The sequence below is a fragment of the Meriones unguiculatus genome, chromosome 9 (genome assembly GCF_030254825.1).
Source record: "Meriones unguiculatus strain TT.TT164.6M chromosome 9, Bangor_MerUng_6.1, whole genome shotgun sequence".
Taxonomy (NCBI): domain Eukaryota; kingdom Metazoa; phylum Chordata; class Mammalia; order Rodentia; family Muridae; genus Meriones; species Meriones unguiculatus.
Window position 1 is genome coordinate 72309366 of NC_083357.1, and position 23533 is coordinate 72332898.

At 45.0% G+C, this 23533-nt stretch overlaps 1 long non-coding RNA gene across 1 annotated transcript; it reads right to left on the reverse strand.

Annotated features, from left to right (window-relative positions):
- Window positions 1-1373: 1373 nt before the first annotated feature.
- LOC132656513 (uncharacterized) lies at window positions 1374-6198 on the reverse strand. The gene is made up of 2 exons (XR_009594268.1): window positions 5346-6198; window positions 1374-4779 (listed from the first exon to the last, which is right to left on the reverse strand). It is a non-coding gene; the product is annotated as an uncharacterized LOC132656513 (long non-coding RNA).
- Window positions 6199-23533: the final 17335 nt, after the last annotated feature.

Sequence of the window (23533 nt, forward strand, 5' to 3'; positions counted from 1 at the left end):
ACCAAACCTTTCAAAGGCTGTTAGGTGTGGACCCTCGATACAGCTTCATGCCAAGCAAGGCTGTCAACCTTCCTGAACCCAACCTCCTTTATTTAAGAAGCACACTGGAGGGCTAGAACGATGGCTCAGCAGTTAAGAATACTGCCTGCTCTTCTGGAGGACCCAGCTTTGATTGCCAGCACTCTGCAACTCTAACTCCAGTGTGGGAGAACCCAACCCTGTCTTACTCCTGCCAGCACCGGGCACTCAAGGGGTACACAGATACACATGCAAGCAAAACACCTACACATGAACAAGAACTAATAAAATGTTTTTTAAAGGAAATACTCTGGGCTCATTAGATGTTTTAAGAGCCCTTCAATTAGAAGCTCCAGTCTTTCCCCAAAGTTTGCGCCTTCCTCCTAGAAAAAAAAAAAAAAAGCTAAAAGGGGGGTGGGGTAGAGGGGGCGGAGGAAGCAGATAGCCCGGCTCCGCCCCTGAGCCAGCTTCTGCGTTGGGAGTTCTCAAATCATGAGACTGGACAGTGTTCGGCTCCCCGGGAACAGAGAGAACTCTCTATCAGCCACACCAGCCTTTGATTCAGAGTAGACTAGCCTTAAACCCTCGCTGCCAGCAGCCGGATATCCTTTCGGCCTTAAAGCAAACTTGGGCAGCAGACGCGACAGCATCTTTATCACCTGCGCGCTCCAAGCGGTGGTAGGGGCGGGGACACACGGAAAGGTCACACAGCTAAATAACAAGCTCAGAGTGGAACCAGCTGCGTCTCTTCCTCGCACCGTCAGCTGAGTCGAACCTAGGAATTCCCGCCAGGGGGTCCCGGGCTTCTTAATCTGCAGGAGCATCTCAAAGGAGGCCCCAGGGACCGCCTGACTCCTGCGGGACTAGAACCTCTGGAGGGTGCCGGGCAGAAATCCATCTCTTTCAAAACCTCTCCAAATCCTTCTGACTGTCTTCGAGTTCTGTTAGGCCTTTCCATCCAGCAGAAGGGTCCAGCAGAAGGACTCCCCCTTCCCAGCTTCCTTCAGCTTTGAGGACCGCTTTCAGCCACCCCGGCCCCACCCTGCACTGAGCCTGCGTCCGCGGCAGCCGCGTCTCGGCACCGCCATCTGCCGGACACACAGCCAAACAGCAATTGCGGCCCCCTCTGCTCTCCCACCTGAGCTTCCTACAGCAAGCTCAGGCGAGGATTTCAGACCGGATGCTGAGACAGTGCTCAGCGAACTAATCTATTAATACGAACACACCAGCCAAAGAACGAAGACTAATTCTGGCCGGGCTGTAGGTTCGAGGCACGCCACCCGCACGAGGGGCCCTTGCTTCAATCACCAGCATTAAAGCATTCGCGTTTAATTAGAACAATAATAAGCAAGACATTCGAGGAAGAAAAGCAAGCACGCGGTCGTTTATTCAAAGGTTGGGATCACCAGTGGGTGGGAAGTACAGATGCCTGTAACTTCCATCTATTTACTTCCTCATCCGGGTCTTCAGTAAGTGCAGTTGGGTGATAATGAATTCGATCCACTTTGTTGCACTAGAAGGTCTGGGGATGAAACCCAAGGCCTTGCTACAGTTAGCAGGTCCGAGGCCAGTGCTCTAGAGAGCTACATCACGTCACCAGGCCTATTCTGAAAATAGAACCAGTACAGTCAGTTCTCCCTGGTGGGCTTTTGTGGTGATGGTACCAGGCGTTAAACAAATTCGCTACGTGAGAACCCGAGGCCAGAAGACTGGGAGTTCTAAGCCACCTAGGCTCTATACGTGAGTTCGGGCCAGCCTGGCCTACCTTGTCTGGGAAAAATTAAAAAGCTACAAAAATGGTGGCCAGTGTTAGAAAGGAAGAGAGTTCGTTTTCGAAGGACCTGTTTTAGGAGGATGGTCGAGGATGACTTGCTTCTGGAGCTGCCTTGAAGCGGAGTGTTTAGCCGTGAAGGCCCACTTAAGGAACTCAGAGCGACGCAGTGTGGCTGGAGCATCGTGAAGGAGTAAAAGCCGCGGAGGCGGTGAGGAGGTGGCTTATAAGTACCCGCAGCAGGGCGCAGGCACGACTCACCTTCTTAAGAAGCAGATAATCGTGTCGTTCAGTGACTCTTCTAGGTGGTGTAAAGTGAGGCACAGAGAGATCGAAGTATTTTGCCCAGAGTCGTATAGAGAACTGGATCGCCGGATTGTCTCCACCGCCAGCGCCCAAATAATGATGCAGAGACTTTATTTATATATGAAAACATAGCCTTAGCTTAGGCTTGTCCCCAACGTGCTGGTATAACTTAGTTTATACTAATCTACATTCTGCTTGCTACCGCTCCTCAGTACCAGCACCTGTTTCTTCCTCTTCATCTGGTTGGCCAGTCTCCTGCACCTGATTTTTTCCCCCAGCATTCCCATCCCTCTCCTGCGTTGCTATAGGTTGTTCAGCTCTTTATTAAACCAGTCAGAAGGTGATGGGAAAGATGTTTACGAAACAGAGACAGGCGATGCTTCGTGAAAAAAATAACAATACCGAGGTCCAGCCTGTTGTCAAATCTTTGCGGGTACATAAATCAGCATTTGAATAATACAAAGACAACCTTTACACAGTACACAAAGAGATGATCCCAACAGAGTAACAAAACTAGCAGTGCCCCCCCCAAAAAAAAACAGTCCAGCTTTAACACCCAAGTTCAATGCTGACTTGTGTTGCTTTCTAGGCTTTGCAGAGAAGTTTGAGCTTTATTCTACGGGCAGCGAGATACCTTGTGAGGGAGGCAGAGCCTGAGACCCAGCACCAGGGTCAGGACACTGGGTTCTGGTGGGGCTGCTAGCTGAGATGTTTGGGGATCAGGTTTCGAGGCCTGTGTGGAATTCATTTTTGCACTAGGTTTGCGTCTCATTTAGATGAAACACGTTGTTGGATGAATGACTGCCACTGCCAACTTAACTCCTTTTTAAACCTCACCCTGGAGCTCCAAAATGAAAGCAAACCGCGTTTAACAAGAGTAGGTATTTAAGCCACAGAAATAAGCCAGACAAGGGGACTTGCTTTTGTAATTCCAGCACTCAGGAGACAAAGGCAGAAAGGTCTTCAGTTCAGAGCCACCCTGGGATACAGGCAGTGTGAGAGTCTGTCAGAAAGAAAGAAAGAAAGAAAGAAAGAAAGAAAGAATAAAAGAAAGTAAAAGTCACAGAAATAGATGACCCTCTGTCAAGTTTCAAGGATCAAACTCTAATGAACTTCATGGGGAGGTTGGATCTAGGAGAGAAATGGGGAGAGAAAGAGAGAGTTCAGTGTCTGAGCTGAGGAAGAACTCACAAGAGCAGCCTAGGACTATGTGCATGCTGTTTTCTGCCAAAGAAAGAGCCACCTCCTTCCAGCATCCTGATGGTGGGAGGAGCAGGCCCAGACGGAGTCTCAGTGTCCAGCTCTAGACTAGCTTAAAGGGAGGCGGCTCACTTGTCAAAGTTCTTCCATGACTACACTAGAAGGTCAAAGGTAAAATAAATGTCAACACTCACTATTAATTCCTCCCACAGAAGAGAAGATTGGGTAGCAGGCTGGAGTCAGAGCCCACAAATCTTCAGGGGAAGGAATCTCTAAGTAGACACAGGTAAGGGTGAGGCCTTGTTACCCGGTTTCTTCCCCTTCCTGCCTGCTTTACTTTTAAATTCCTCTATTTATTTATTTTCAAACCACACCTTTAAAACCAGAACTCAGGAGGCATAGACAGGTGGATCTCTGTGAGTTCAAGGACAGCCTCTTCTACATTAGAACAACCAAAGCTACATGAAGACACTGTCTCAAAAATATTTTTTTCCATTTTTCGTGTGTGGGTGTTTGCCTGCATATATGTCTAGTGCCCAAGGAAAACATAAAGAATCCCCTGGGACTGGAGTTACAGAACACTGGGCGCTGCCCTATGGGTGCTGATCAAATCCAGGTCCTCTGGAAGAACGCCCAGTGCGCTCAGCAGCTGGGCCTTCTCTCCAGCCCCCTTCAAAATTCTTTTAAATTATATTTATTTACTTATGTATGCACAAGTGCCACCTCATGCTTGTAGAAGTCAGAGGTTCTCACTTTCCACCACGTGGATCCTGGCTGTCATTCAGGTCAGCAGGCTTGGTGTGAGAAGCTGCCCTCAAGCACAGCTCCATCCAAACTCTCAGGAAACGGTGCTTTAGTCAACAACGCAGAGAAGTGTGACCTGAGATTACCCAGTGCCGCCTAACTTGATGCTATCAAAACTTTAAAGACCAAGGAAGAGACAAAGCGAGGCACAGCAGGCCTCCTAATGGAAAATCCAAGCTACCCAAGGGCCAAATCTTCTTGAACTTCGGAATCTAGCAGGAAACCCTTGCACAGAACACGGGGACCTGAACCACACACATCCGGACTGGACAGAGATAGGTCACATGCTCTGTACTCTTTCCTTAGTGCAAAAAGGAGGAGATCTGTAAATTAGAACATTTACGAAGGTGGTGATAGTCAGGGAGGGGTACCTGAGGCTTTAGAAGGGACCTATGGCATTTCTGTCAGAGAAGACAAGCTGAACCCCGCTCTCCAGGCGAGCAGGAAGGTAGGAGATTGCTTCTAAAGACAACCCAGGAGGCTCCGGTGAAGACAGTCCCCTCTCGTGCCAAGCCCACACCACTCACAAACTTCAAAACCAGTTGTGTGGCTGGGTGAGGCAGTGATTCCTCAGCGACAGGTCAGCAGTGGGCAGGAACAGGCATCCCTTTGTGTGACTCACAGGCCGAGTGCCATCCACAGCGAGGCTCTACAGTTTGTAAGTGAGCTACCCCGAGGGCCTGAGAACAGAACAGGGAAGTAACCCCAGCCGTAAGACAGGGAGCCCCATTTCAACCCGCTGTAGCCGCGATGTGAGAATCAGCCCTGGGAGGCAGCTGCGGGGAGAGGAAGGGCGGGACTCTAACAAACTAAAAGTGCAGGTTGACAGGACTCGGGAAGTGAGCGCATAGCGGGAAATGAACCCCGCCCTGGTTGCTGGCTGCTGATCTGACCCGCCGAGAACCACCCTGGTGTCTGACAGCCCTAAGCACCCTCTAGCTTAGAGGTCTACAATCAGCTGCTTGCTGTCGCTGCTATAGAGCTATAGTGGAATCTTGAGCAAGGCCCTCGCTTATCCGCAGCCGCATGCCTCAGCAGCCCCTCCGCCTGCAGCGGTGGCTCACTCTGTCCCCGAGGCAGCTGGGGGTCCTACCAGCTACTTTAGCCTCTCCAGACTTAGGGAGCCTTGGGAGGCCGAGAGGCAGCCCCAGCTACAACTGCGAAGCCCAATGTGGCCAGTAGAGGCCTCTAGCGCGCAAAGAAGGGCGTAGCGAAGCCTCGGGACAGCTTCTGAAGTTCAACTCACCTGCCGCCCGCTCTGGCCAGGGCCAGCAGTCCTAGTTTCGGAGGACCCGAAATAAGCAGCTCCGTCATCTTTTTTCTTTTCTTTTTCCCTCTCTCTCTTCTTTCCTTCTTCCTCCTTTTCTCTTTTTAAAATTTTTTTTAGGTTTTGTTTGCTTGTTTGTTTGTTTTGAGACAGGGCTTCTCTGCGTAGCCCTGGCTGTCCTGGAGCTGGAGCTACAGACAGTTGTGAGCTCCCGTGGGGGTGCTGGAAATTGAACCCAGGTCCTCTGAAAAAGCAGTCGGTGCTCTTAACCGCTGAGCCCTCTCTCCAGCCCTCAGCTTCTCTTTTCTATGCTGGCTTCAATCACTCCTCACAGTGTCCACAAGAGGACACTATGGCTCACTAAGCCAGGTGGGAGGTGGGTGGCTGAGCTACACAGAATGTGGTCATGGCCCCACTCCCCCCACACACACTTGTGAAGAAATAGATATTCCCGTATTGATGTATATGTCCATGTGCCTTGTGAGTCCAGGTGCCCAAGGAGGCTGAACTGGAGTTAAAGGCAGCCGTCAGCCACCTTTTGTGGTGCTGGTGACTGAACCTGGGTCATCTGAAAGCGCAATAATTACTCTAAACCTTGGAGCACCCTTCCGTCTTATTCAAATCCAAATTAATTGAGCTGGCATTTCTTTTTTTCATTTTTATTCCTTTTGTTTTGTTGTTTGCTGGTGCTAAAAACTGAACCCAGAGCCTCTCAAATGCCTCCTGCAGGTTCTACAAGAGATCAAAATGTGAAAACCTTTTTTTTCAAAGAGGCTCTTGGCCTCCCACATTTGCTGAACTTGGAAGAACAAAGTAAACACCTATAGGCTGGGTCCTGGCCTCTCTTCTCTCTGTGCTGTGTAGGGCGGTTTGGAGGTATATCTGCTGTTTTTGGTGTGAAGTATTAGGAAATACTATGTAGCCTTGGCTGTCCTAGAAACCATGTCTTGAAAACAAACAAACAGAAAAGAACTACTAAGAACTGAAACAAAAAATCAGGTGGGTATGGTGGTACACACCTTTAATCCCAGAGATAGAGGCAGGGCTTATGAGTTTGAGGCCAACCTGGTCTACAAAGTAAGTCCAGGACAGCCAAGGCTACATAGTCTATGGGGTGGGGGGTGGGGGGATCTTACTAGCCAGGCGTAATGGTACATGCCTTTAATCCCAGCATTTTGGGATCGGGGAGTCAGAGGCAGGAGGATCTCTGTGAGCTCGAAGCCAGCCTGGTCTACAGCATAAGCTCTAAGACAGCCAGGGCTGTTATACAGAGAAACCCTGTCTTGAAAACAAAACAAAGAAATATTGTCACTTGCTCAAAGACAGAAAGAACCTGTGTTCTTTAGCTTGCCCTTTGTCATCAGCAAAAGTGACACCTCAGTCTGACCTGTTGACAACTTGTTCTTCTGGCTTAGCTGCTTCAGAGCCCAGATGACAGTGAGGGGTACAGGTACTATGCTCCTCAAAGACCCTGACATAGCCAATTGGTTAAGTATTAGCAGTTTGAATTTAAAGGAATCGGTCTTTAAGTTCAGAGTGGTGACACATATCTAAGATGTCAGCAGTTAGGATGTAGAGCCGGGAGGATTGCTGCAAGTTGAGGCCAGTCTAGGCTATTTAGGCAGACACTGTTCTGTACTGTCTGAGAATTATCTGCAATTATCCACAGTATCAAGTTTGAATGAGTGAGCTTTAAGTATACAGTAAGCCAAAGTAAAAAAGTTAAGTAATGAAGTGTGATTTATTTTGTGTGTCTGAACCTTTAAAGTATCCCCAGTTGCTTGTCAGCTGGCCCTTTGGGGATAAGTACCCATTAGGACTGCTTAAACCTATGACTTTCAGTGTCGGGAAAGGATATAAAAAGCCAATTAGAAGCTAAGAAAGATTGGGCAGGACTAGAGAGCAGGGTTAGAGAAGACAGTTGCTGCAGAAAGATTGAGTAGGGTTAGAGAACTGGTACAGAAAGAAAGAAAATTGAACAGGGTTAGTGAACAGAAGGTAGTTATGGAGAAAAAAAGATTGATCCAGAAGCAGCTGAGCTGAGCAGAGAAGATACTGTTACAAGACAGGAGAAGAATCCACAAAGTAACAAAAAGACAAAAAGCCGGATGTGGTGGCACACACCTTTGGGAAGCAGAGGCAGGTGGATCTCTATGAGTTCTAGGCCAGCTTGGTCTACAAAGTTAGTCTAGGAGAGCCAGAAAAACCCTGTTTCAAAAAACAAACAAACAAAAAAGACAAAAAGCTGCAAGTGGCCACCATTGTGCCTAGACAAAATGGAAGGCTTGATTTCAAGTACCTAGAGAGGAAAGCAGAAAAAGGAGGAATAGAGATTTTGTTTCAAAAAGCTGACAGGGTGTTTGCTGAGGCTATGATTGGGACATGGCCTTGCATAATTTTGCAGCAACATTTTTCCCCTCCTTTTCCTCATTTTGGGCTGGCTGAGCAACTGGAAAAAATAGAGATGCTTGGGAATAAAAAAAAAAAAGGAAAGGAAAACGTCAAGAAAAGAGAGAACAAATGGGTTCATTCCCAGTGACTCAATAAGAGAGAGGGAGTTTCCCTCAGGTCGAAACAAGGGAAGGAACTGTATCAAAGGGCAGTCAGGGGTCAAAGAAATGAAAAAGCAGGAGGATGGTCAGATGAGACAATCCTTTTCAAGAGACAGGGTTAAATCCCACAGCAGCTTTTGAGGACAGGCAGTCCTCCCTCACAAAATCACCAGCAGCATTCCCAGTAGTTACACAGCATATGCCTGCTAATGGGGACAACCCACAAGGTTGTGATGAAGTAGGATGGCATCCTAAAGAAGAGGCAATGATGTCTTATGGGATGCACTTGCCCATAGAGTTCAGGTAAACTGAACTCTAAACAATTGGGCTACTCAAAATAGCATTAAAGGTCGCAGGTCTCAAAAAGTCCACTGTTTGGGTAAAACCCCCGCTCATCCCTGCACAGCCAGGAAACCCCATCTACTCTCTTTTCCTCACCCCTGCTTGTATGGGGAAAACTCTGGGCTAATGCATCCTCACCCCTCAACTCTGTGTTTCTGGCATTCCACCCAAGAGTACCCACTCAGGGGCTCAGCTTTTGACCATATATGGGCCCAATCCCAGCTCCTACCTGGCGTACTCACGCCTTACCTGAGCACTATAAAAACCCATTTGCTTTAGCCCAGATGTGTGACTTCATGGACCTCCACCTGTGAAATGGGTGACCCCACCCAAAGAGCTACCTTCTAATAAACCTGCCTTTATGCTCTTGGTTTAGCTTGAATTGGCTTATTGTGTAGACAGAGAAACCTATTACCCAGTGCTTTAACTGTGAGAAAAATGGACATTTGAAATAAAATTGTAAACAAGGCACCTAGAAGTTCAATGGTTTTTCTAAATATAAGCCAGAAAGAAGGCCTGGGCTTCCATGGGTGCGCAGGTGATGTGGAAAGGGTTGCCGTTGGACCTCCTGAACGGCAGGCCTGAAACTCAGAAGGGGTCAAAGCATGCCTAAAACCAGACTTTCTCATCCTGAGAGTATCTCTCCTGCTTTTCTCTGACACCAACAGAGCCCAGCAGATAAGATTCCTCCGTGCAGGGATGTGCCCCATGCATGTAGCAACAGATAAGCTCATGACGCTCCAAGGCTATCAGGGCTGGTTGCTATTTATCTGACCACTGAAACATCCCAAGCTGAACTTGCTTTCTTTTCTATGTGACCTAATAAGTTTCCTTCCCCTGGCCCTACTGTTCCCAAAGATGCAACCTAAAGTGCCCTGGTTGTTCTTGCCCCAACCAATAACATGCCACCACATGTGTCCAACTGGTCATTCTCTCTAAGGTATAAAGATCCCCTGCCCCCTCCTGATAAACAAGCTGTCCTCTGACAAAGTTTCCAGCTTGTTTTTCCCCCATTGTACTCACTGCTGCTGCTCAGGATCCTCCTTTGGCTCCAGCCATGCTTGGCCCTGTTCGCTACCACCCCCTCCACTCCACCCCCTGTTAGGGCCCTGTGCAATAGTTCAAACATACCAGGACAAAGCAGAACTCAAGCCTGGCACCAATGAGTCCAAGAGAGATATCCAAGGCAATTTCTTGCCATCAGGAAATGAAAAAGGGTGGGAGTGGGGCTAGCTCAGGGCCCTGCAGTGAAAAGTATGAGCCATTTGCCTCTTGTCAATAGGAAATAACAAACAGGCAGAAAAACTTCAGCTAAGTGTTGGTGTAATATCCTTTTTTTTTTTTTAACATTTTATTATGCACACAATGTTCTGTTTGTATGTATATCTTCCAGGCAGAAGAAGGCACCAGATGTCATTATAGATGGTTGTGAGCCAGCATGTAGTTGCTGGGAATTGAACTCAAGACCTTTGGAAGAGCAGTCAGTTGTCTTAACCTCTGAGCCATCTCTCCAGCCCCAGTATAATATTCTTTTGGAGTGTATTCAATTTACCCTTGTTCATTCAAATGCCTATTTCTCTCCCCCACTATCTGGTTTCAATCCAGGCATTGCATTATGATGCTTATTCTAAGCACCACCTGTTTCAAGTTTGTGTAAACATACCACTATTTGTTCTCTGTGTTGTCAATAAAATAACCAGCCACAATGCTGAGCAATGGATAGAATGGGGTAGGACATCCTGGTCCGGAGGAGAAGAGAAGGAAGCGAGTGGGAGAAGAGGAGAAAGAAATTGGCAGGACAGGGCTTGGAACCAGGAGGAAAGATGAACTGGACCTAAGATATGACTAAAATCAAGTATAATGTGGAAAATCTGAATGGGAGGAAACTATGCAGGCTTGAAGGTTAAGGATGGAGTAACTATTGCCCAGCATTGTCTTCTAGGTTAATTAAATAGATCCTAGTCTCTGTGTGGTGATGTGGGTATACAGCTGGTTTAGGAATAACCACTGTTTAACTAAAAGGTAAATCAATAATAAACATTAATATTCAACAACAGCTAAGTATTGCGGATCTAATGCTACGGCAGGCTCTGCCGCTCTAGACTTGGCCACAGATAAACATCTTACTCTATCCCCCAAAATTTAATGTTATAACTACTGGAGTTTATGGTCCTTTGCCCTCAGGCACAGTCGGAATGGTCTTGGGAGCAGTTTGACTTCCCAATGATTCATTGTGCATCCAGGAATTATAGGTAAAGATTTCAAAGGAGAAAGTCAAACAATGGCTTATGTAAAACAAAAAGAAAAAAAAAAGCAATTTAACATAGGTTGTAGGATTGCTTAGTTGTTACTGTTTCCCTATATCAAAGACAAGGCTGCTCCAATATTAAGATCAAGAGAGTTTGGAAGTACAGAAAAATGTGTATTTTGGCAAACATTTGTTAATGACCAGAGGCCAAAATTAAAGTTGCATGTGAATGACATTGAAAGAGAAGGTTTGTGGATATGGGAGCTGATGTAACTATCATTTCACAAAAATCTTGGCATTCAGAATGGCTATTACAAAAGGTTTATACCCAGTTTCTAGGAATTGGGAAGTTATCTCAGATAAAACAAAGTATGTGAAGTTAAGCTGTGGGACCAGAAGTCAAATAGAAAAGTTAAGGCATTGTGTGGCTGAAATAGCCATAAATTTATGGGGATGAGATTTATTACAGCAGTGGGGAACTGAGATTAATATACCTTCAATACCAGAGACAATCCCTAAAATAAGAGGTAACATGGAAGATGCTTCTGGGGAAGATATTGAAAAATGTCATCCAGAACAACCGCAGACCATGCAGGTTGTCCAAAAACAGGATTCAACAGGGATTGAGTTTCCAAATGTGGGGAGTGTTAAAATTATACCAATGGTTCTAGCCTTAAAATGGTTGACTTAGAGCCTGTATGACAACAACAAAAAGTTACAGGAACTTGAGCAGCTGGTACATGAACAGCTGGAGGTTCATTATATGAGTTTACCAGCCCAAGGAATTCCTTTGCATTTGTCATAAAAAAGAAATTCGAGACAGACATGGTGGCACATGCCTTTAATCCCAGCACTCAGAGAGGCAAAGGCAGGTAGATCTCCGTGAGTTAGAGGGCAGCCTGGTCTACAAAGTAAGTCCAAGACAGCCAAGGCTACACAAAGAAACCCTGTCTCAAAAAAAGAAAAAGAAAGATAGAAGGATTGGAAAAATGGAGAATGTTAACAGACTTGACAGCTGTGAATAGAGTAACCCATCCAATGAGTCCATAACAGCCTGGAATTCCTTTACCTTCTTTATTACCTAAGGCCTGGCCTATGATAGCAACTGATTTAAAAGACTGCTTTTTTACTGTCCCCTTGCAAGAACAGGATAAGGAAAAATTTGCTATCAGAGTACCTACTTACGATAATGTTCAACTGTTAAAGAGTATCAGTTGAAAGTTCTTCCACAAGGAATGTTGAACATTCCAACTCTGTCAATACTTTGCTCAATAACTGCTAGAAATAGTTTGTGGGCAATTTGTTCAGTCCCTTCTTTGCCATTACATGGATGATATTTTGTTGGCTGATTCCGATGCAGATACTTTAGAGGAAATGTTTGGTGAAAGAAACCAAAAAAAAAGGTTTTTTTTTTTTTTTTTTTGCCTTACTGGGCTTTGCAGATTGCTTCAGAAAAAAATACAGATTCTATCCACTATCTATGTTATAAAAAAATGTCAACCGAAAAATTAAACCACTGAAGGTACAGATCAGAAGAGATTAAGAGTTGTAATGATTTTAAAATTTTGATGGGAAATATTAATTGGCTACAGCCCACCATTGGATTAATTACTCAAGAGTTAAGTAATTTGTTTCAAATGTTACCAGGAGATTCAGATTTAGACAGTCCAAGACCGCTAACAAAGGAAGCAGAGGAAGAGTTAATGTTAGTAGAAAAGAGGCTGCAAGATGCAGATGTGGATCACATAGACCCCAAACTGGACTGTACTTTAGTTATTTTGCCTTCAACTCATTCCTCAACTGGGATCATCATGCAAAGGGAAGATAGCATTTTACAATGGATCTTCTTAGCACATCAAGTAAAAAAATTAAAGACATATAGAAAAGGTTTCTGGTTTAATTGTAAAAAGAAGAATAAGACTCTATCAATTGTCAGGAACAGACCCAGCAGAAATCAGAAATCTTAGTCCCTTATACTAATGCTGAGATTACTTCATTATGAGCAATCAATGAAGCTTAGCAAAGAGCTTATGATAACTGTCTGGGAGAAATTATCAACAAATAATTGCTCCTAAAAGCAAGCAACTTTAGTCTATAAAAAGGACTAATTAGATTCTCCCCCATAGAGTAAAAGGAACACCAATTCCTGAAGCACCTACATTATATACTGTTGCAAATAAGTTGGGAATGGCTGGTTATAAATGGGAAAAAAATGAGCAAAGTGATTCAAAGCCCCTATGCTTCCATTCAAAAATCAGAAATAAATGCAATTCCTAATCTCAATACAATTGCTGACTCTCAATATGCAAAAAGAGTTGTTCTGCATATAGAAGTTACTGAATTTATTCCATATAATTCAGAATTAAACTTATTTATGCAACTGCAACAGGCAATCAGAAATATAAACTATTCATTGTATGTCGCCAGTATTCAGTCTCATACAGGCTTGCCATGCCCATTAGCACAAGGAAATGAAGAAATTGACCAATTAATAGTAAATGTTTTAGAAGGCTCAAAATTTCATGAAAATCACCATGTTAACAGGAAAGGTTTTTTAAAAATATCCATCACCTGGCAACAAGCAAAGGAAATTATAAAAAAAAAAAATGTTCTACTTGTTTTTTATATAACCAAGCTCTATTACCTGCTAGAAGTAACCCTAAAGTTACTAAAAGAAATAAAATCTGGCAGATAGATGTGTTTCATATTGCAGAATTTGGAAAACTAAAGTTTGTACTCCATACCACTGATATATATTCAGGGTTTCAATGGACAAGTGCTTTGAGTTCTGAAAAGGCTGATTCTGTAATTAGGCATTTACTGGAAGTAAGGGCTATTTGGGGAAATACCTGTATAAATTAAGACTGACAATGCCCCCACATATGTCTCCAGGAAGATGAAGCAATTCTTTGCATTTTATAATATAAAGCACACTACAGGTATACCACACAATCTTACAGGACAAGCAGGTATAGGAAGATCTAACCACACCTTAAAGGAAATGCTTATAAAACAAAAAGAAAGAATAAAGACACCCCCCCCACCACAGGGACAAACTAAATAGTGCTCTGTTATGTTTAAGTTAATGTTGATGAGAAAGTAACAGCAACTGAGAGATACTGGATTATAGAAAAAGAACTGTGGAATTATATCAACCTATATGCTATAAGAATGTGTTAACATCAGAATGGAAATCAGTGAATGTTTTGCATTGTGGACTCGGATTTGCTTATATCTCCACAGTCGATGCAAAGCTGTGAATACCAGCAAAACTTATAAACCTCAGAGACGAGCAAGGACGTCTTCTGGAAACTTTGGCAACTGACCCAAATGAGCAAAAAAGAGAGCTTTAACAGCCTGGCAGCCTTCCCCTATCAGCCAGAAAAGCCTGGACATGAAACATTCAGAACCTAAACACTGACAGGCCAATGAGCAGGACTTTGGTCTCCTGCAATACAGAGCTATCCCACAATTCAGAGCAACAACAGGCCTAGGAGCAGGACTTTAATACAGACTATGCTAAATGTTGTACCCTGCATGCCCAGGTCAGGACTGCAAGCAAAAGGTTCTGGTTCACAGAGCCAGGAGCGGAGAAAAGAGACTTCATCGAGGAACTCCAGAACACAAGGTGCTAGAAGGTAAGAAAGTCCAGGAGTATGAAAGTCCAGGAGTCTGGAAGGCATAAATTACAGCAAAGAGACACTCTGTTGTTAGGTTAGTACCTCAGTTGTGCATACGTTCCTGAGAGAGCAACAGGAAGACATCAAACACCTGGGAACCCTGGAAAAGACACTGGAAAGAATGGAGAAGCAAAAATCATAGCAGTAGGGCTGGAGAGTTGGCTCAGAGGTTCAGAGCACGGGCTGTTCTTTCAGAGGTCCTGAGTTCAATTCCCAGCAACCACATGGTGGCTCACAACCAACCATCTATAGTGAGATCTGGTGTCCTCTTCTGGCTTGCAATTGTATATGCAGGCAGAATATTGTATAGTGAATAAATCTTTTTAAAAAATTAAAAAATCATAGCAGCAGCATGGCTACGGTGAGTGCCCAGGGCAGCTTCAAAACTGCATAATTAGTAGCTAAAACAAATTAGGGGAAATGTAGTGTGATTTAATGTATGTGCCTTGCCCTTTAAAGGATCTTCAGTTGCTAGTTAACTGGCCCTTTGGGAATACTCAGCCATTAGAACTGCTTGACCCTATGACCTTCAGTGTCGGTTGCCTCTAGGACTTCTGGGAACAAGAGAGGATAAAAAACAGCCAGCAGAGGTTGAGAAAGATTGAGTAGGGTTAGAGAGCAGGGTTAGAGACGAAGACAGCTGGTGCAGGAAGGAGATTGAGTAGGGTTTGGAAGGAAAAGCTGAGCTGAGCTCGGGGAAGATACTGTTAGAAGAAATTAAGGCCAAGAACCCACAAAGTAGCAAAAGACAAAAAGCTACTATGTAACTAGTGATAGAGATGGTTGATAGACAGACAGGTAGACAAACAAACAGATAATTATCAAACCAGGTGCTCAAAGTATCCAGAAATCTACTGGGGAAGCTCAGTTGAGGCAGTCAGCTGGAGTTCCCAATAGAGCCCCGGCAGAACAGTGTCCTCTCAGGTAAGACTTCCATTTAGAGAACAAATGGTAGCAGACAGAGATAAAGTTATAAATGCTAATATCCAGCCGCTGAGACCATCAAGGCATCTGCAGCTGAACCTTCCCTCTGTGGCTGAGCTCCTCCCTGCTGAACATCTGGCTTTTCTTTCCCATTTATCTTCGAAGGAAGTAGGCACCTTCTGCTCTTTTCCAATACATAATGGTTTTTTTTTGTTTGTTTGTTTTGTTTTATTTTGTTTTGTTTTTTGAGACAGTGCAGGGCTGTCTCAAACTTTTGTAGACCAGGATGGTCTAAGACTCAGAGACCTGCCTGCCTCTGCCTCTGCCTCTGCCTCTGGAGTGCTGGAATTAAAGGAGTGGGCCATCACACAAAACACACAATGTTTTTACCACAGATGTTTTGCCATTCTTTCCCCTCCCTGTTACCAAATTACAGCCCAAATCCAGATAAGCAGCCTTGGAGGATACTTTGACACAAACAGGCATGGGTCTGAAATCCAGGTCATGCAATCCCATTTCCAGAGTCAGCTTCTCATTGATCTCAAAAAGCAAGTGTCAGTGTACCTACATAATGTACACTACACAGTCTCAAAAACTGCAATAAACCTTAGCTCTTAGCCAGGAATGGTGGCACATGCCTGAAAGCCTACTGCCAAGGCTAAAGTAAGAGGATCACACATTCAAGGCAAGTCTGGGAAACTTAGACTGTCTAGATAAATAGATAGATAGATAGATAGATAGATAGATAGATAGATAGCCAGACAGAGTTTATGTCTGTACTTCTATTGTTCCAAAGGATGAGGTTTAGGCCTATAATTCCAATTCTCTGGAACCTGAGGTAAGAGGATTGCCTCAAGTTTGGGCTATATTGCAAATTTCAGGTCGGCCCTGGCTACAAAGTGAGATCCTGTCTCAAAAAAACAACAAAATTAAATAAATGTAGTCTAGAAGTTATAACATTTGCTTAGAGTCTTGTCTCAGAAGACTTTGAATGTTCTTTCAAGGATGAACACAATTTTTTTTCTAATTGGCTTTTGTGTGGGTGAGGTCCGTTGACAGTATCCTCACCTTCCTCTGTTACACAGCTACCATCATGTGCCTGTCCAACACCAAGTCCTTGCACTTCTCCAGGCAAAGGTTGTCTTGATCATGGTATAATGCCTTTAATTAGTAACAGAGAGCTTGGCACACAGAGATTACTGCCTACATGCTTTCTAAATTATCAAATAAAAATAATTGTACCTGTGATATAAGCATGGTAGGGAGAGAAAATGGAACTCTGTTATTTTGTGATGCTGGAGTGAACTCAGCACCTTGTGGGTCCTGGTCCTGAGCTACAACTTCAGCCACAATTTTATTCAATTCTTTTCAGAAGCTCTGTGTTTGTTCGAAAAGCTCTGTGCTTGTTTCCTTTGAAGAAAGAACCATTTTGGAGAAAACGTTTTAATGTCACCTTTGAAGCGAGAGGCCATGAAGGCAGGAACATGAGAGAGTTAAGCTGCTGTATGGATGACGTAGGATTAAGTGTGTGGGCCTGCTGTTCTGTTTTCTACTGATGAGGGAGGATGAAGAGTGGGGCTGAAGGCTGGAGATGTGGTTCAGAGGTTAAGAACACTTGCTCTTCCTCCTGAGGACCAGAGGTCAGTTCCCAGCACCAATGTGAGACAGTTCACAGCTGCCTGGGAATTCCAGCTCCAGGGGTCGGATATTTGCCCTCTGTGGGCACCCACAGGCATGTAGTATGTGCTCATCCAGACACACATATGAAACGAATAAAAATATAAGTAAATAAACTGGGTGTGGTGGCAAATGCCTCCACTAGCCTGGTCTACAGAGAGACTTCCAGAACATCCAGAGCTGGATACTGAGACCCTGTCCCACAAAACAAAACAAAACAAAGTGTTATATAAATAGATAAAGAAATAAATATTTTTAAAAGAGTGGGGCAGAGGAACGACAGAAAAAGGGAGACAGGGGAAAGGGAGAGAGGGAGAGAGAAGGATCTTACAGTTGGCAGTCTTCTTTGGATTCCTGTGGACAGGAGATCTCGACAAGATGCCATTACGGTAACCTTGCAGTGATGGTTTGCTAGAAGAAGATTCTATCCATTCTGGCCAATAAACAGTTTTATCTTTGCATCCACCCAGACATCTGAAGGTTGTGAGGCAGGGCTCCTTTGTCTTGCCCACTGGTAGAATTCTTTTCACAGAACTGAAATAGAAGGTCGGGCTTCCATGGTAATAGAAACCTGCCATACGAAGACCTTTACTAAATGCTCTCTTGATCTTTGTCAGGACCAATCTTGTAGAGCTTCCTGTGGCACTGAACTCCTTTAACCTCAGTACTCAGGAGGCAGGGGCAAGAGGATCTCTGAGTTCAGGGTCAGCCTGGTGTACAGGGCAATTTTCAGGATAGCCAGAAATCCTTCCTCCAAACAAAATCCCATAACCACATATAAGGCCACTCCTTATGTATCTCATCAGACACTAAAAAAGAGTTGTTCTAGAGTATTTGCTTTTATTCAGAAACAACTTTTTTTTTTTTTTTTTAGATTTAGAGGAAGGGTCTTGCTAAATTATCCAGCCTGTCCCCCTGCCTCAGTTTATGGAGCTGGGATTACAGGCCTGTGCCACCAAGCTCAGCGCTGATAATGACTCATGATGAATTACATTCCTCTTTGTCTGGTTGCTCCCATGCAAATCTAAAGCCTGACTCTCCTTCTTAAGATTTACTAACGCCTGGGGGTTAGAGAGATGGCCTAGAGGTTAAGAGCACTGGCTGTTCTTCCAGAGGACCTGATCAATTCTCAGCACCCACGTGGCAGCTCACAACTGTCTGTAACTCCAATTTCAGGGGATCTACCACCTCTATATACAGATATAGAAGCAGGCAAAATACCAATGCACATGAAATAAAAATAAAGTCATTTAAGAAAAAAGGCTTATACTAATTTATTTTTTTCTGTTTTCCTCTTATCTAATTTGCATTTTTGGTTTTCACTAATTGCCTCAGTAATTTGTTTTATCCTGATTATTCAAGACAGGGTTTCTCTGTGTAGCTTTGGATGTGCTGGAACTCCCTCTGTAGACCAGGCTGGCCTCAAACTCAGAGATCTGCCTGCCTCTGCTTCTCCAATGCTAGCATTAAAGGCGTGCACCACCACTGCCTGGCTACCTCAGTAATTTTTGAAGGAAGTTGTGGTGCACAGAAATAAGAGCTGCTACCAGGCAGGCAAGGGTAACGGAAAGAAAGCCATAGGCTCTCCAAACCACGTGACCTCTAATTCCCACCTGTTCTAGTCTATAGCCGAGAGTGGAGAACAAGATAAGTTATCTCTCTCCTGCAGCGAGGTGACAAGCAGTCAGCCTTCCCTCCTTCACTACGCCCTAAAAAGGACCTGTTGCCATTTTTAGCACAATAGTTTATGAGTTAATTCTCCAGATCAAAATAGAGCTGGATTTTTCCCATATGTGGGCACATGAACACACGCAAACACACACACACACACAAACACACACACTCTTTCACACACTCTCCCTCTCACTCACACACTCTCCCTCTCACTCACACACTCTCCCTCTCACTGTCTCTGTCTCTTATACACACACACACACACACACACTCCCCCTCACATGCACATACACTCCTTCCCTCTCACTCTGTCTCTTACATACACACACACACACACACACACACACGTTCCACACTTACGAAGGCATCAGAAAACCCTTTGCAGCTGCATAGTTCAGTCAGGAAACTCCTTTCACCTCTCCCAAGTATCTCTGGCTCTTCCTTGGTGGATTTTTCTTAGAAACTGTCCACACATTGTAGACACAGTGCCCCCTTCTTTGTTTGCATTGCTGTTGGTATCTATGGGAAAAGACTATAAATGCGCCAAGAGTACTGAAGTGAGGGTACAGTCAGCTCTGAAGCTCCCCCTTTCACTCTTTCCCAGCCCAGCCACTTCCCATGTCACCCACTGTTGTTACCTTGTTGATGCCTGTCCTTCCAGGCTCTTGGGTGTGCCTCTGCAAAGACCCATTGAGGTTTACAGCCGGGTGCTTGCTTCTGAGTCTCATTATGTAGCCCCTGGCTGGCCTCAGACGCAGAGATCTGCCTGCCTCTGCCTCCCAAGTGCTGAGAGCAAATGCCTCAGCAGTTAAGAGCACTGTCTGTTCTTCCAGAGGTCCTGAGTTCAGTTCCCAGCAACCACATGGTGGCTCATGACCATCTATACTGGGATCTGATGCCCTACCCGTTAGCAAGCAGGTGATCTGTGGGTAGGGCACTCACATATGTAAAATGAATTAAGATTCTTTTAAAATGTATATACCACCTCATGCAGCCACATGCTGGCTTTCATTGTGTACAACTGTGTGCTAAGGGACAAAGATATAGGCTTTTTTGGTACCAGTTACTCTGTAACTGTGCTCTGCAGAAACCTAGGTTTCTGGCTGTCCAGGAATCCAGAAGAAAATCTGATTCTCCACTAGGACATTCAGGGTGCTGCCAGGAGGACGGCCTCACAGGCTGCTGGGCTAGAACAGGGATTCAGTTTGCTGCCACTGCTGTTATTAGTTTGCATCTCAAGTTCATTCATTTAAGCCACTTATTGGCTACCTAACTAGGACTGTTCCAGGCAGTGGGAATATGCTGTGAACAAAACAGATCTCTCTGCCCTGGTTTGTATATCACCTTGAAGGGGAAACAAGATAAAACAAACAGGATGTTGATAGATGATGTATTCCAAGGGAAAGTTACAGAGATTTTTAAGGAGATCAGAGAGCTGGATGTGGCGGTGCACACCTTTAATCTCAGCACTTGGGAGCCAGAGGCAGGCTGATCTCTGTGAGTTCTGAGTTCCGAGGCCAGCCTCGTCTACAAAGCGAGTCCAGAACAGCCAGGCAGAGAAATCCTGGAGAGAGGGGGAGAAGGCAAGGAGGAGGAGAGGGAAGAGGGGAAGGGAGAGGGAGAGGCAGCTCACAACTGTCTATAACTCCAATTCCAGGGGATCCACCGCCTCTGTATACAGATTTAGATGCACTGGTTAGAGTATGTGGTATTGGGGGGCACTCACTGGTGTACCCAGTTGTAGGGACCAGAGATCAACATCAGGTGTATTCTATGACCATCAACCTTACTCTCTCACTGTTTCAACTATTCCCTCACTGTTTCAGCTAGACTGTCTGGGCGCCCCAGATCCTCCTGCTGCTTGCTGCCCACTGTCAGAGCTGACATGTATGCAACCATTCTTGGCTTTTATGTCTAGTTCCACTGGACACTAGACTACATACAGTTCCATTGACCTCTAGACTACTAAATTTGTTTTCTCAACCCTCAACTTAAAAAGCACTACGAGCCAGGCTCTGTGGCACACGCCTGTAATTCCAGCACTCAGGGAGGCAGAGGTAGGCAGATCTCTGTGAGATCAAGGCCATCCTGGTCTACAAAGTGAGTCCAGGATAGGCAGGGTTGTTACACAGACAAATCCTGTCTCAAAAAAAAAAAAAATTTCACATTATCCCAAACTATTAGGAATAGTCCAGTTTGGCTCATTCATTATCTATCTTCTGAACCAATTAGCAAGGGGCATTCCAAACTCATCTACCTTCTAATGCATCAGACCACATCCTGAGTGACTACTTTTCTACTCCCGCCTGTTAGGCATGTCTCATCACGAATGGTATTCTGAGACTAAGAATGGTGGGTTCACACCTGTACCCCTAGCCCTACTGAGGCTGAGGCAGGAGAATCCTGATTGCCAGGCCTGTCTGTCTCCAAAGTCAGTTCAAGACCAGCTTGGGCTACACACGCAAATGAGTGACAGAAGAGGTAATTGTCAGGTTCAAAAGAAACTCGGGACAAATGACTTTGGGGCCTGACAGTAACAACTTCAGGAATACTCTGAAAAATAAAATTAAAATTTGGGAATCACATACACATTATATATATATATATATCACATGTTAAATAAACATGCCAGCTGGTTTCTCATCTCATTAAATTCACAGAAATTCCATTTCATACTGAAACTCAAACAGGGTGACTTTCCCGAAATCACAGCACTGGTAACACACGGAGAAGATTTCAGCATAGCTTAGCTTGGAGTCTTCAGCTCTGTTGCACCATGGCTACCTTTTTTTTTTTTTAGGATTTCTTTATTATTTATATAGTATTTTGCCTGCAGGCCAGGAGGCCTCATTTTAGATGGTTGTGAGCCACCATTTAGTTGCTGGGAATTGAACTCAGGACCTTTGGAAGAGCAGCCAGTGCTCTTGACTTCTGAGCCATCTGTAAAGCCCTCTTTTTTTTAAAAAAAAATGATGTGAAAAAATACTTTTATTTGGGCATAAACTTGAAGAAAAATAACAGAAAAAGCTAAAGAGTAATGTTTGACGTTCTTATAAATGTTTTTGAATAATTTGAAAATGTTAAGTACTTGGGATAATGTCTATCAAATTAATGTAGGAATTCACATAACCCAGAAATAACTGAGTTCTCAGAGTGCAAACTCTTTGACCATTGGTTGTACGTTCATATTTTCCGATGCTCTTCACCACTTTCTTACTTTGTTACCCTGTGTCCTTTAGTGTGTCTAGGGAAACGCTAGACCACCTCATCTTTTTGAGGGAACTCTGCAAAAGAAGCTTTATTCTCCTGAGGTAGTTGTTGTCTGGGAGGCTCACTGCCTCATCTGCTAACCTAGGCCTAGTCCTGGAAGCTTCTAGCCTCCATACCATCTAACTTAGGCTTAGAATGTTTTCAGTCTCTGAGAATTAGTGCTTAATAAGCTCACTCTGTTTTTATTGAACTCTGGGCTGGCTGGTTCAATCCAACTGTTCTGGCTCAAACTCCTCTCCCAGCTAACTTATATAATCTGGCTTTTCTCTTGGCCTCTGAATTGTTCTGCTTGGTCTCAAACTAACTCCAGCAATCTTTTCTAATCTCCTGGCTCCTTCTCATTCTCTGGATCATTCGGTCTTTACCTGAGTTTTCTCTCTCTCTCTACAACCTGTCTACTACTGTCCCAGTAAAACTGCCTCCTCTCTTTCTCTCTCACTCTCGCTCTCCAATTACCCCTTCAATAGTTTCTCTTTTCTCTCTTTTATCTTAAGAGTTCTGTAAACCTGATTTGTCACTTTCTCTGCCACTCAATTAAACATCACTTTCAAACCTGGGTGTTTCCTTCTACAGATTAACTTTACCTTCATTGTTTGGGATTAAAGGCATGTACTACTCCTGGACCTAACCTATTTTCTACCTGAAACTCTGCTCTTTATCAGGCCAGCCTTGAACTCAGATCCGCTTGCCTCTGTCTCCTGGAGTAAATTCCAGCCAGATTTACAGACCTAGGTCTTTGGATGTGATCTCTTGCCAGAACAGCCATGTTCTGAATTAAAATTCCCCTACAGCACCCCATTTCTTAAATGGCCGTTTTGATTTCATGATTCCAGTATCATGCTGCGTCTTGATCCTTAGCAAGGGTTTTATTCCTAATGCTTTAGTACTGTGTTTATGACAATTTGTTAGTGTGTAATTGCCTGCTCTGACATACTAGTATCAAGTTTTCTACGATGTCAGGCAGGACTGGCCATGTTCTTAAGTGCGAAAATGACAACACTAAGGATACAACAGACTATAACCAAATCTGAAACGGAAGAAAGTTTGTGATTTCATCCTGTTATACATGTTTACCTGAAAGACGGGGCTCAAAAGCTGTATTTTGTTTGTTGTACTTCGTAATGAATGTAAAAGCCCTTCAAGTGAACCGAGAAGCTCATTTTGGTCTGTTTAGTCCTGCAGCACCAGGGACAAAAATGACAGAACAGAACTTCGTTCTAACAAAGGACATTATTTGACACCAAGAAAACAGAGCAGCCAAGAGCTGTCCAGCCTGAACCACCGCAGGCTGTGACATCCCGAACCCGCTGCAGAGACTAGGGCAGCCGCGACACACCCCTACCCAAGCCCGGTGAAGTCCGTGGACAGCGGTGGGCCAGAAGCCAGAGATCCGGGACACCAGCCCAGAGCCGTCATCGCGGTCCCCGCAGGCTCGGCTGTGCGCTCAGCAACGGGAATCCTATTCTGCTGACATCTTCTTTCCGAGAAAGGGGTGGGAACCTGAGCAGGTCAGGAGGCGGACGCCGCTTCCCCTGAGCCACACCCAGGCGGTGTGACTCCGCTGCGGGTCGTCGCTCGGCCTGGAATCCCCGCGCGTCCCAGCATGCTCTGGGCGAGCGCGCCCCGCCCCGCGCCCGCCCGCCGCGCGCACCCATGGGAACGCCGCATTGTGTCACCGGCCAAGTCCCCGGATGCCCGCCGCCCTTTCCCCGGTCCGGCCTGGCCGCGGCCACGCCCTCCGCGCCGCTGTGCGTGCCACGTCACCGCTTGCGGCAGTTCCGGGGGCGCAGCGGGCGATGA